Source organism: Anthonomus grandis, chromosome 13 (assembly GCF_022605725.1).
Source record: "Anthonomus grandis grandis chromosome 13, icAntGran1.3, whole genome shotgun sequence".
Taxonomy (NCBI): Eukaryota; Metazoa; Arthropoda; class Insecta; order Coleoptera; family Curculionidae; genus Anthonomus; species Anthonomus grandis.
In genome coordinates this window covers 21,780,635-21,794,846 of record NC_065558.1, presented here as the reverse complement: position 1 = coordinate 21,794,846, position 14,212 = coordinate 21,780,635, and the positions used below count along the sequence as shown (strand labels likewise).

Sequence of the window (14,212 nt, the reverse complement as noted above, 5' to 3'; positions counted from 1 at the left end):
AGAGTTTAAAACTTTAAATGTGACCAGATCTGTTTGAAATCTAATGCCACTGCCCAATGAATTGCCTAGTCTGCGCAGTAACTGAAAGGGAATAACAAAGAAAAAACATGATTTTTTAATAAAAAGTTCGGAGTGGGTTCCTAAGCAATTTCATATTTTTTTTAAAAATCTTCCGATTTCTAAAGCAAAAGGCCAACATAGTTCCGATAAAGAAGATAGCGATTGATCTATGAATCTCAATTTATTTGTATAATAAATTAAAAAAAAAACATTTTTTGTAAAGCAATGTATGTACATTAATAATGTTAACCTAAAAAAATAAAATTGGTTGTGCAATATAAAGCTTAAATTTTTATGATTACCTGTTTTTTCAAATAGGGGTAAAAAGTCGTAAGTCCAAAATTAAGATACAGTTTCTAAATTAAAATTAAAATACAAATTCAAATAAATTAAAAATAGTGGTTAATAAAAACCTTCATAACGATAAGTTAAATACCCCAATTACACTTTCGTACAATGTAGAATAATCACTCAAATCTTAAAGTGAATTAACGTAACAACATATTTTCCTTATTACTTAAATATTCCTTTTATGGACATACCATTGTTTACCTCTCTGCTATAGCTTTACTCTTAGTACTTTTTTTTATTTTTTGAGCAAGGCAAATTATTTAAAATTAATTTTGTTTTTAGTAGTACAGAATATTTTTTATATTATTTTTTTCATTCCTTCCAAATAGTTGAAAATAATTTTTATTTTTTTTTCAGATATTTTAAGTTATTTCCTAATTTATAAAGACATTTAGTTATATTTTTTACTTTTATGTTAACCACTAAAATTATTTTGTATAACAAAATTAAAAAAAAAACATAATTATATTCTCTCTAAATTTTGTTTTAATTTCCTTGGAATGTAAAATATATATTTGTTAATTTAATCAATGGTTTTCAATTTTTAATTATTAAAAATTATAAGTAAAGTATTTAAATATTAAAAATTAGTTCCGTCTTTAAAACTAATGTCAGTAATTATGAGTTTCTTCCCGCTTCCCTAAAAAATTATAGTATTCTCAAGAGGGAAAGCACTTTTTGTTTTTTTTTTTAAATTTATCTCTAATAGATAATACATTTTCTTTGAGATATATAAAAAAAAACGTCATAATAAATATAAATTTGTAACTCCATGTAAAGAAGTTCTACTTACTCAAAAAATAACCATAACTTTTATCATAAAAATGAAAATTGTTTTATTTTTTTTTTATTTTTAAGGGTTTAGTTGGATAAATGGTCAAATAATATCCAAGATTTTCAAATTTTTTCCTTTAATTGCCAACATTTTGGCCTATATTAGGTCTTCCTGAGGGCACCACAAATTTAAAAAAAAAACATAGTAACAAGTAGACAAGTAACAAGACACATGTAGACAAGTTACCGTCATACCGTTTTATGTTATACAGTGGTCAAAAAAATAATTATCAACCATTAAAACGTCGTGTCGATTTACACTGAAAAAAAATAAAAAATAAAAAAGTGCATGTGGGGCAAAAGTTCGCACCGCTGTGTGGGGCAAAAGTTCGCGCGTACTTTTACCCCATGAATTTTTGTAACCCATTTTCTTGTTTTTGACTACAAAAGAAAATCAGAGCGCACGCCCATCATGCCACAAATTCTTAATCGAGCTAAGGAGCTGATTCAAAATGGTTTATCCAAGCGCCAAGCTGCTTCGCAATTAGAAATTTCAGAAGGTGGCCTAAGAAAGCGACTAAAAGTGGATCGTGGGGTTCAGCAGTTAGGTCGATTTAAAAAGGTATTTACGATAGAACTTAATAATGAACTCGCAGAACATGCAAAAACCCTGGAAAAAATATTCTATGGCCTAACTTTTAAAAGCTTGCGACAAATAGCTTTTCAGTTTGCTAAAGCTAACAACATAAATCATCCTTTTTCTCGTGAAAAACAGATGGCTGGGAAGGATTGGGCCTACAGTTTTCTTGAAAGGCACCGTTTGTCTCTAAGAACACCATCAAAGACCAGTGTAGCCAGAATGATGGGCTTTAATAAAGGACAACTGGACAGGTACTTTTCAAACCTTAAAGTTCTCTGGGAGAAGCACCAATTTGGGGTTTCCAGAATGTTTAACATGGATGAAAGTGGTCTGTCAACGATTCCTAATAAAACACCCAAAGTCGTTTCGGAAAAAGGCAAGAAATTAATCGGCAAAATCTCTTCTGCTGATCGAGGACAAACTGTCACTGTTGTGTGCTGCATGTCGGCATCTGGAGCTTATGTTCCTACAGCTATAATTTTTCTCCGAAAAAGACGTAAACAAGAACTTCTTAATGGTGCCCCCCCAGACTCTCTGCTATTGACATCAGATTCTGGATATATTAATGGACCCCTATTTTTGGAGTGGCTGGAGCATTTTACAAAACACGTAAAGCCATCAGAAGAGAACCCGGTCCTTCTCATTCTAGACAATCATTCCTCTCATTTGTATCTAGATGCCGTTTTGTTTGCCCGCAATCACAATATTCATATGTTGTCTTTGCCGCCACACAGTAGCCAAAAAACACAACTGCTGGATAGACGTTTTTTTAAGCCTTTAAAAGACAAGTTTGCTGAAGCATGTGAGTATAATGTAGGTATTTAATAAGTAATCCTGGGAAAGTGGTTACACAATTTCAGATATCTTCACTGTTTGCAGAGGCATACCAAACTGTGGGTACCATGGGAAAAGCAATTAACGGCTTTAAAAAATGTGGAATCGTACCTTACAATCCTGATGTATTTACCGACGAAGACTTCTTACCATCAACTGTTACTGACCAACAATCCATACCGCAGGAAAATTTACCTCAACCAGAAAATTTTGTCCTTCAGCCTTCTACATCTCAGAATATATTGGAGCCATCAACTTCAAATAATTTACTACAATCTTTAATTGAATTCCGACAATCAGAGATTAATGATCAGTCACCTCAGCCGCAACCGTCTACATCAAAAGTTGTTCCAGAGCCATATTTCAAAAACCATCTGCAGTTACTGATTTACAGCCATCTACATCAACCAACGCTGATGTACTGGCAACAATAGCATCTGAAAAACCAAGGAATGACAAAAAACATATTCGCCCCTCCGATATTTTGCCTATTCCTAAAAAAAAGGACCCTATGACAAGAAAAAGTAAGGGGAAAAAATCAGAAATAATAACTAGCACACCTGTTAAAGACGCCTTGGAGGAGGAAGTAAAAAAGCGCGAAGGAAACAAAAATAATAAAGGCAAAAGAAATGTCTTTGAAAAATATGAAATTAGAGAAACTCTAAAAAGCGCTGAAACAGAAGATGTCATTTGTCCTGGTTGTAAGGAATCATTTTTGAAAACTCCCAACGATGATTGAGTTCAGTGCAATTGTTGCCAGGAATGGTGGCATGAAGATTGTTCTCCTTATGAAGGCGTTGGTGCATTTAAATGTGACCATTGTGTTTAAGCCAAAGTTTTAAGTAGTTGCTATTAGCAAGTTCTAATGTTTCATTATTTTTTGTTATTATTTGTTCAGGAGTTATTTACTTTAAGTTGTTTTCTATTAGCTATAAGTTCGTATGTTGTGAAATATTTTTTAGTTTTTGTTAAATGCAATGTTAAATTGACAATAAAAATAAGTTTCATTTTAAAAACAAGGTGCGTACCTATGCCCCACGGCATGCGTGCTTTTGCCCCCCTACTGGGGCAAAAGAACGCAATTGACATTTTGTCATATTTTTTTTAATAACTTTAAAACCATTTACATTTAATTTTTTTCCATCAGATATTTTATAGTACTGACTTGAAGCTTTCATCCATTTGTGTTTTTTTATTTTTTTTTTAATTAAGGTGGAAACTAGGGGAGTTCAAACATTAACTGCGTGCTTTTGCCCCACTTTACTCTATGCTTTTAAATGTTGTTGCATGGTTATACAAGGGTTATTTGAAGAGTATTCAAATTTGATTTTTGGGTTTTTATTAGAATTATTAAATATTATTCATTATAGTTAAGTACATTGTTACTTACGCACCAACAGTGACATAGTCCTCAATAACAAATAAACCAAATACACACTATGGAACCGCTATATTCTATTTGTCACAACAATTTGTCACAATGTTCCCATTTAATTTTTTTAATTTTAACTATAACTCTGAAATTTTTTTTTGTTAATTTTTTATCTCTGTGTTTTAAAGATGTATTTAAATAATTAAATATTTTAGTTTTAATATACCAATTTAATTTGTTTTTAATGTATTCTAAAGGAAAAGCTTGGATTTTATTTAACCATTTATCGAACTAAGCCCTTAAAAATTACAAACAAAAATTGACTGTGTCGTCACTAAAACAATACACAAAATCAATTAATTTATATTATTATCAGAATTGAGATTATATTTTTGATTATTAATATGTCGAAATTTTTCTTTTGACAAATAAAATATTACAAGCCCAATAAAATAAAAAAACCTAGTTTTTATCTTGTATATTTAGTTTACAATTTAAATTATTTGTTTTTTGAATAAATATTTACTATTTATTAATTTACAATTTAAAATATACGATATGTAAACAAATCAACATTCTAACCTTATTCGCTGCACTGAGCACCAACCCATTCAACTAAGTTTAGGCATCTTCTCAAGCAACCATTTCGCATTTTAAAAAAAAAAAAATCAATGATTTCTTCTTCCGAAAACTTCCGATTTTGCAAAAAGATTTTTCATTCGCAACTTCCGTAAAGAACAAAGCGAGCGCGTATTACGGCAGTCGAATTTCGACTATCGGGAATCGGGAACGCGTCCCGAACCCATGGTGTCTCGTTTGCGGGATTACTACTGTGACGTCACGCGTTACGCCGAAACGACGACGACGACGACGCGCGCCTGGGCGGTTAAACGACCTTTTGTTGATAATAAGAGTGAGATGGGGAAAGTGGTGGGGGGAGAAAGTGCGGGAAGTATACGAGACTAAGCGAGCTTTTCCCGGGATATAATAATACCGAAGAAACGGGTGAGAACTGATCAGGTGAAAGCGAAATAGGACTTCTCTCGCATTTCTGAATTTTTTTTTTGGATACTGTAATGATTTTACTCCTCTTAATATTTTTGTACCGGGTGTCCCATTAATAATGGTAAATATTTTAAGAGCAGATTCCTCTCATAAAAATAATGAGGTTTGATTAAATTTTCCTAGTCCGAAAATGAAATGCAACCAAGAGACAGGGTAATAAACATTAAGTTTTTTTTTTAATTTTGCTTATAACTTAAGCATTTGTTCTTTGTTTTTAATTTGATTTTTGAAATTTAGTATGTGGGGGTTTCTTTATATGCCAAATATAAAACTTTAATTTTTTTTAAATCATCTCATAAAGGGAGCAAGGAGCCTTATTTTAGTCTTTTTTAAACTCCATGACTTTTTTACACTTTGTATAATGTAATATTTTATTATACATTTCTATTCTGTAAGAGTTTTTCCTTAAAAAACGTATACCTTAAAAATGTCGCTAGGATTTACCGTTCTCAAGATATTTTGACTTAAACTTGAAATGCGCTCAAGAAAAAATGAATATTTTTCTACTTTAAGTTGGAAAAAAAAATAAGTAGACTGCGTCTGACAAAAAAATGAAAACAAACAAAGTCACTGTCATGATTTATGTTTTTTTAGTTACTGTGGCGCGTTATAGCTCACACGATTAGTTACTTTATTACCTTTTATTGCGTTATTTTGTTAGTTATTAATAGTTCTGTTATTAATTGTTACTTTATAAGGAAACAAAAATAATGGACATGAGGAAACTTTACTGTTTCAATTTAAGTATGAATATACAGGGTGTTTCCTAACTACGTTTGATAATTAACAGGTGAATCCTACACGGTTTTCTTGCAACACCATTTACCCACTTTATTAGAAGAAGTTCCCCTACAAGTAAGAGTCAGTATGTGGTTTATGCACGACGGGGCTCCAGCTCATTTCAGTGTTCTTGCTCGTCAGCATCTCGACGTCATCTACCCTAATTGCTGGATTGGACGTGCAGGACCTCAAAATTGGCCGGCTCGCAGTCCTGATATGAATCCCCCCGATTACTATTTATGGGGCCATCTGAAGGCTCTTGTTTATAAAACTCCTGTTCTAGATGTGAATGACTTGAGGAATCGGATAATTGTCAATTGCAATATCATAAGGGATACTTCAGGTATTTTTGAGCGTGTCAGACACTCAATGACAAATCGTTTGCAGTCGTGTATTTTATCAGAAGGTGGGCATTTTGCTCATTTACTTTAAGGACGAAATTGTTTATCGAATTAATTGGTTTTTATTTCATGTTGTCGTCCATGGATAATTTTTAGAATGAGTTACTTTAGATTAAAGATACTTTAAATTTTTTTTTTCGAAAACAAAGCCAGATATGAAGATATTATAAGATACAAAAAAGTTGTATTTTTTGTTGCATTTAAGCAACAAAAATAAATAAAAAGCTGCAAAACAATTATTGGCCTTGTTTTTTCTCAACAACAAGCTACAGCTAAATAAGCGTCTTATAACTTCAAATAACTGCACCAAATTTCAACCAAATCGGTTTAAGGATAGTTATAGTATTTTTAAAATACCGTTATTTTTTTGAACCTTCATCGCCCTGTATCTCAGAAACAAAGCAACTCCCGACATATATGTTGATTCTATGTACTACTGTGAGTATTTGAATTTAAATAGTGTTGTCTTTTTTTATTGTATGTATTGTGCAAGATCGCTCATTGGCTATTATTGCTAATACGGTGTACTTTATGCCCGCTCAATTAAGGCAAAACGTACAACGGATTAGCAGCGCACATAGGAGTATTTCATCAATCTGGGCGGCCAAAAGTCCGTTTTCCAAAATCGGGCCGGAAAAGATTTGATACATGTTTTTAGGTATCCAAGACTATAGTGCATCAAACCCTACTGTTATTTATTGTTTATGCCTTATCAACGCTCTTAATTGTTACTTTAAGGTTAATAGTTTGTGAGGTCTATATCAAAGTGTTTAGAATGAAATACATTTAATAACTTTTAATTTGAATTGTGTCGTACCTATATTATTTTAAGAAAAGAAAAGTTATGGAGTCTAATACAACAGGTAAGTGATTACAAAATGCATTTTTATTTTTTTACATTTATTGTATACTTTCTTTGGTATTCCATTTTTAAGATGATAACCTTTTAGTAATAAACATTTAAAAAAATATAATTATATCAAAAATGATTAAGTCAAAGTACCGGAATTTGCCGGGCATTGATATTAATATTTTTGAATAGCCTACATATTTGTCTTCTATGGTACAAAAAATAAATGTCTACCTTTTTCAACTCTTTGAACTAACGCCCTAAAGGAGGGAGGAGAACATCTCAAAATATCGAAAATTTGAAATGTGACATTTCGTGATTTTTTCATGTTTTAGCTGCATCTGCCTTTCGAAATATGACCCGTAGGATGCTATTTACATTTGTCAGGGAGTCAGAAGGTGTTAATATAACAGAAAAATGCAAAAATCTGAAAGGATACATCCTTAACTTTGGACCATTTTCTGATGAGGATGAAATAAAAGTAAAACGAGAAATTCGTCGGTTAAAGTCTGAAATTGTATCAAAATGGAAAAAGTCACATGCTATATGGGATAAATTCGAAAAGAATAACAAAGGATGGCTGAATGGAATCATTTCACTTTCTAAACCTCTGAGCTCGTCCTCTCAAAGAGCTGGTCGTTCAAAAACAAAATTCTATGATTGAAAGAACCAAGAGAAGAAAAACGGAAACTTTGAGAAGAGACAATGACCTGGAAGAACTTACTTTGGCAACTCAAGTAAAATTAGGAAAGTGGGTAAACTATTTAAATATTATCGTAATAACTGTAACCGTAAATAAATTACTTTTAGACGATTCAATGCTAAAGGCCGGAAATGGCAGCAAATTTATCATTTAATGTTTTTTTTGCTAATCAAATTTATCATCTAAAAACTATAAAGATTATATTAATAACCAACTTAAAGAAAGTACCGTTCAGATTTTAAAAAAATACACACATTTCTATTTATCATAATTTTATATTATTAAAATAAAAAAGGAATTAGGTTCCTATTCTTAATTTATAAAAGTTTACTTTAGCGCATCGTCTGCAGACCTAGTTATTCTTTGAAGGAAACTTAAAATCTCCTGCCGCAACCTGCTTCGGTACAGCTCTGGCATTGGCACCTCCTGATCCTGCATGCCGTAAATAAACGTCTTTAATAAACCGCGACTCATTTTCCTCAAAGCGGGCCTGAAATGCCTGTCAAATGTTATCATCATCTGCTGTTCGGTGTTGTTCGGTAACCCAATATATGCAGACCAGGTTTTTCTTTGTAGAACACTTAAAATTTCCTGCTGCAACCTACTTTGGTCCCACTCTAGCATTGGCACCTCCTAATCCTGCAATTAAAGCATCGCGACTTATTTTCCACAAAACGGGTCTTAAATGCCTATCAAATATATTCACTATGTGCTGTTCGTTGCTGCTCCTTTCAGATATAACGTATCGGCTATTATCATTTGCAGCCATTTTCAAAATTATATTTTCGGATTGAAATATTTATAATCACGGGTATATGACAACTAACTTTGTTTTTGACATATTTGTCAATATCACAGAATACTTGATATAATAACACATATTTGCTGTAAGTGGATGGTAGATACATAGGTTTCTAAACCCAATTATTAACCGTTTTGTTGCTTTTCTTTTCTAGCTAATGAGGCGAAACGTGATGCTTCTCTCGTGCTAAAAGAAATCAGTTCTACACCCAAACGGGCCACTGCCGCTTATTCAGTGCTGCGTTCAGTGCAAGTAAATCCAAAGAGAAGGTACAACTTTATCCATGTTCATCGAAGCAGACTTATCAAAGAGGCAGTACGAAATCATAAGAAGTTATAATCCATGCTACAGTAAGATCCAAGAAGTCAAAAAAGAGTGTTACCCCGACAAAAAATCTATTACTGTCACCGAAACTTTAGCAGATATTAAGCTTCAGAATTTGATGGATCACACTGTATCCAGATTACTGACAGATCTTTACGAAGTAGTTAAAACACTTGACGAAGATGAAAGAAATGCCTTGGAACTCATATGTAAATGGGGATGCGATGGAGCGCAACAAGCGCAATTCAAACAAAAATTTGTATGTGACTCCGACACGGACGCTAATTTGTTCCAAAGCTCACTTGTCCCTTTACAGCTTATTTGTTCCTTAAATGGAAAAATACTATGGCAGAACCCCACTCCTTCATCTCCTCGTTATTGCCACCCAATCAGGCTGAAATTTATAAAAGAAACCACAGATGTGACAAGAGAAGAAATATCATATATCAAAGATGCTTCAAAAAATTTGAACAAAACGAAAGCCCAAATGAAAGAAAATATTGCTTGCGAGGTATCGCATACAATGATGTTGATGGTCGATGAAAAGGTGAGTAAAAAAACAAAAATTGAAAATGTTTATTACTATTTTAAGAATCGAACCCGAAACATGATTATTAGGTTTTATTGTTGTAGTTCTATCTAATAATAAAAAAAAACATTTCAGGTGTACAACTCTGTGACAACCACATCATCTACAATGAGGTGCTACTATGTGGCTTAACTTTAAAGGATTTTAACTGTATCCAAAAAAAAAATAATAAGACATGCTTTGCTGCCAATCGAACAACTGTCTGAGGAGGCTGCTGAAGCCAGAAACAAATACATACGCCTCTATCGCCAAAACTTCGCAAGAAAATTTCCTCGACAAGAATGTAACGCGGACATGAGACGGGGAATGAGACCGAGAAGAAGAAAGTTGTCGGAACCTTTCTCAAAAGACACCATATCAATGTTACAGTCGACTGTATTTAATTAGTATTTACTGTGATATTTTTATTGTAGTTAGTATTAATTATTATTGTTGTAGTTGTCAAAACCTTTCTCAAAAGACACCATATTATTGCTACAGTCGACTGTAATTAATTAGTATTGACTGTAGTAGTATTTTGCAGTATTTACTGTAGGTAGTATTGACTGTATTAATTGTTATTATTTAAGAAACATGATTACCAACCAAAAATAATTTTGGCCGCCCAGATTGATGAAATACTCCTATGTGCAGCGTCCAAAGTCGAGCGTTGCGGCTGCTTGGCTTTTGCTAATACGGTGTACCTTTTGTACGCACGTTGCTAATCGCGTGCATTTAGTTTTGTTTGCTAATTGTTATTTATGTAAATTTTGAAAATATTTTTACTGTGTTATTAGTATTAAGTTGTGTTTTGCACCACAGTACCATGAGCAATTTAAAATTGCCAGTTAGTTTCAAATATAAGCTTATTAGTAAATCTAACCCTGATGAAACGCATGTATTTTGGGCAGACATAACCTCAAAGGAGCAATGCAAACAGTGGATTACAGAGTTCTCCTCCGCAACTGAGGCAGCATGGGTACTGCGTACCTCCAAATTAGCTTCAAAAAAGATTGCTTGCAGGTGAATGTAAACTGCAAGTAAATACCCACTAAAATTATGAACTAATAGTGTTCACTTGATTTTATTAATTTAATTTTTAATAAAATAATTTTTTCATAGACAATTTCATAATATTATAACTACCATGTTTATTTCACTCTTTAACCACTGGCATGTAGAATTAAAAAGAAAGATAATGAGTAAAAAAAACATAGATTTGTCGTAAGATAAATAAAACATTGCCCTTATGCGGTTTTTAAGTGAGCAAATTTTATGTCTATGATGTTACTAACCACTAATGAAATTATACTCTTCATTACAAAAACTTTATCAATTTCCTAATTAATTTCTATTGTCAATTTATTTATCAATTTAATTTCTAAAATCCAGTTTTTACATTTCTGTAATTTCAGAATGGAATATGTCTGTCATCATGACTCATTTAAAAATCACAATCCACAAGAAAGATATAAAAAAATCTCGACTGCCAAGCAGCAATTGTTATTGTTGTAAAAGTTCAAACAAAGTGGAGTACGTACAGAAATGAACAAATAAAGGTATTGAGTTTATTTTTAAAATTATCAAGTTTAATATGTGATCTATTCTAGAACAATTTGTCGGCTCTAATAACAATTAAAAATAAACACGCTCATGCTTTAAAAAATGCAGTTGCGCTCAGTTATTTACCTGCATCGGAGGAAGTAAGAAATACATTTGAAACATATTTTGGCAATGGCATGGACATAACAGAAGCTATTCACTTTTATTCTCACAAATTGGAGCTTGAGATGGACGAAACAACTGAATTTGGATCCTTAGATGTAAATTAATTAACGAAAACCTTCCAATATATAGAGTAATCCAGTATCGAGTCATACGACTGAGCAAGTTTGCCATAATTTAACCAACTCTACCTTCTATGGTTTATGGCATCCCAATGATAAGGCTCGATATTAAATCACAATGTACAGTGTGGAAAGTTCAACTGGAATGATGTCGATATACTTACTGGTTATTGCACGTACTATATTGGAAAAATTCAGACACGTCGATTTTTGCTTTCAAAAGGGCGATTTTCTATACCCTTAAAAAATTGGTAATAACTCTATACAGTGAGCGGCTAAAATATGGAACAAGTTCTGAAATATCTGTCAGGCTGTACAAAGATATTATGTTAAATCGATGCAAGGCCTACAATATCGTGGCCTTAGCTGATTTTACATGTACTGTGCTGGAACAATACTATATTCGACGTTTATTATATTTTGCTCACGGACAAGTAAATGGTAAGAGAGCCATTTTCAAAAAAGAAATGAAGAAAGCATCTTATTTGACAAAAAAAGACATAATTCTTGTTAAAAAATTGTCATTCAAGCTACCAAGGAGTAGCAGTAATAAGCTAGTTTACGAAGTCTACATGCAAATGGGTCATTGGTTGGTTAGGCTAGAAAACTTGTGTAAGCACCAAACTGCCGGTTTGGTTGGTTAGGCTGGTAAACTTGTGTAAGCACCAAACTGCCCTTTTTTTCATTATTTCGATGTCATTTCATATACAACGGAAGAAAGATTTGCAATGGCTGTATTAGCCTTGGGACAAAAAGCTAAGTCAAAGGAGTTTTACGCGCCTCTTGTTAAAACAACGAGCAGAGAGAAAGATTCCCTTCGACCATGTTCTTATAATTTAGAAGATTTTAGCGCCGGACATGACGATTCAACCGCAACATCGTTCATTTTGGAAAATGTAATTGAAACATACGCAAGCGACGATGACTCTGAAAATGTAATAACGACTTTGAGGGAAAAACACAGAATATTTGGTACTCAAAAATCACTTATAAGCATTTGCTCGCGAAGACTGGACCGTGTAAAAACCAAAAGTAATTAAGATACTTTTCTGAGTACTTGCGGAAGCACGTTTGCCTTAAGGCATCGAGGTGGTGCTGCGATACGGGTACAACCAACCTCAGTCGCTAGAAGAAGACCTGGCGTAACTAGGGGTAGCAAACGTCTTCCTGTTGGTAGACCAGCGAAAGGCGAAAAAGTGAAACCGAAACGAAGAAGAAACTTGGCTGAAAATGTAAGAAAAAATGTACCCGATGCAAAATCGCTTTAAATCCTGTATATATAGTAGGTATTGTATCTACCTACCATGTATTTTTACATTAAAACCTTTTGCTCGAGTATAGTTTTTTATTTCTTATTGAAACTCCTGTAAAAAATTGGAATTTTCATGATGCAACTTGGATGAGCTCAAAATTACGCATCTTTAGTCCTAAACTAAAAACAAACTTCCATTCTGATTGTAGATACATTTTTTTTGAAAATAGATTAATTTCTCAAACACTTTTGATTAAGTAGAGACATGCAGCTTCGGTACAAAACGCCCGTTGCGTTGATTAAGAATGTGGGAATTGTCGAATTGTCGCCACTCTCTTTCCGTTTTGTATTTCTCCCTGCTTGACATTTTTGACTGTTGACAGTTAAACAAGGGAAAGAACGAGAGACACACGTTAAGTTCACGATAATTTTTACTTTGCCGATCTTGGCTATTTTAATGTGGAAATAAAGTGCTAATTAGGTTTCCCGGTGTATTATTTGATACAACAACGTGGAGACAACCCTTTGGACCCCACAAGAATATGGGAAGATGCGCAACCTTACGGGCAAAAATCGTGCCACTAAAAGCGGCTGGCGGATAGATGGCGCAACAAAAAGTGCGCTTCGGTCGCGTTTAAAAATCTCGGGTATCATTTCATTGTATGGAGAGCGAGTTAAAGGACAACAACCGGCATTTGCTTTTTTAAAAAACAAATTTATTGAGAACAGGGACTAACTTAACTTACAACTAACTTGATTGATAGATAATGACTACATCGATTACTATATTAATTGTTATTGCTCTTGTCTATTACATTATATTTATACGTTCTAAAAATGATGACAATACAAACTAAGCTATTTCTAAATAAAGTATGCAGGGTCGGCATAAGGTGGCGGGTTGGTACCCGTAACTCCTCCCTCCTAAGAAATGAGCCCAGGGGTGAATTATATGACAATATGGCTCGGATTCTGTAGGGTTTCTTCGTCGTCACTGGTCGTGGTGGTGGTTTGGTTGGGATGTTTTCTTTTGGTCTGGATTAATTTTCTTGTCTTTCTCAGCAACAGGAAGGCGGCTACAGTAGTCATCAGGATATACAAGATGATGGTCCATACGCTAACATTTGTTATATGGACAGGTCCTTGGCTGGTTTCTTCCATTTTCTTGGCTTGGATGTCCATCATGGTTTGAATGTTCTTAAGTTCATCGAAGTTTAAGCTATTGAGTTCAAAGGGCTGTAAATCAATAGCATTAGGGCGAACATTTAAGTCTAAGGTCAACTTGGGTAATTCAATGTTGTGAAAATGGGTGTTTGTATCGTGGAAACTTCTAATCTGGAAGTCCTGAATTTGTATGGTGCAGCTAGGGTTTAACTCAAGGACAAGGGTGCCTTGGATTGGAATATTTTCTTTATTATGGCCACATTGTTGGACAGCTACGGTTTTTTGGGGTGAAACAATTATCCATTTTTCTTGTTCCAGCTTCTGGATTTTCAAAGACTTGACCTCGGTTTGAATGGCTCGACAATTTGAGGGATGTTTTGAATACAACATCATTTGTACTTCACATGGCGGATCCTCGGATACGC

General features: G+C 33.5%; 1 protein-coding gene across 2 annotated transcripts in view; it reads right to left on the bottom strand.

Annotated features, from left to right (window-relative positions):
- Positions 1 to 14,212, bottom strand: part of LOC126744077 (diacylglycerol kinase eta) — a 764,865-nt gene that overhangs the window by 691,860 nt on the left and 58,793 nt on the right. The window contains exon 1 of one of the 2 annotated variants that reach the window (XM_050451426.1): positions 4,614 to 4,974. The exons of the other annotated variant lie outside the window; for it this stretch is intronic. The gene's annotated coding sequence lies outside the window, so the exon portion shown is untranslated. Of the gene's footprint in view, positions 1 to 4,613; positions 4,975 to 14,212 lie in introns of those variants that run through there. 2 annotated transcript variants of the gene reach the window in all.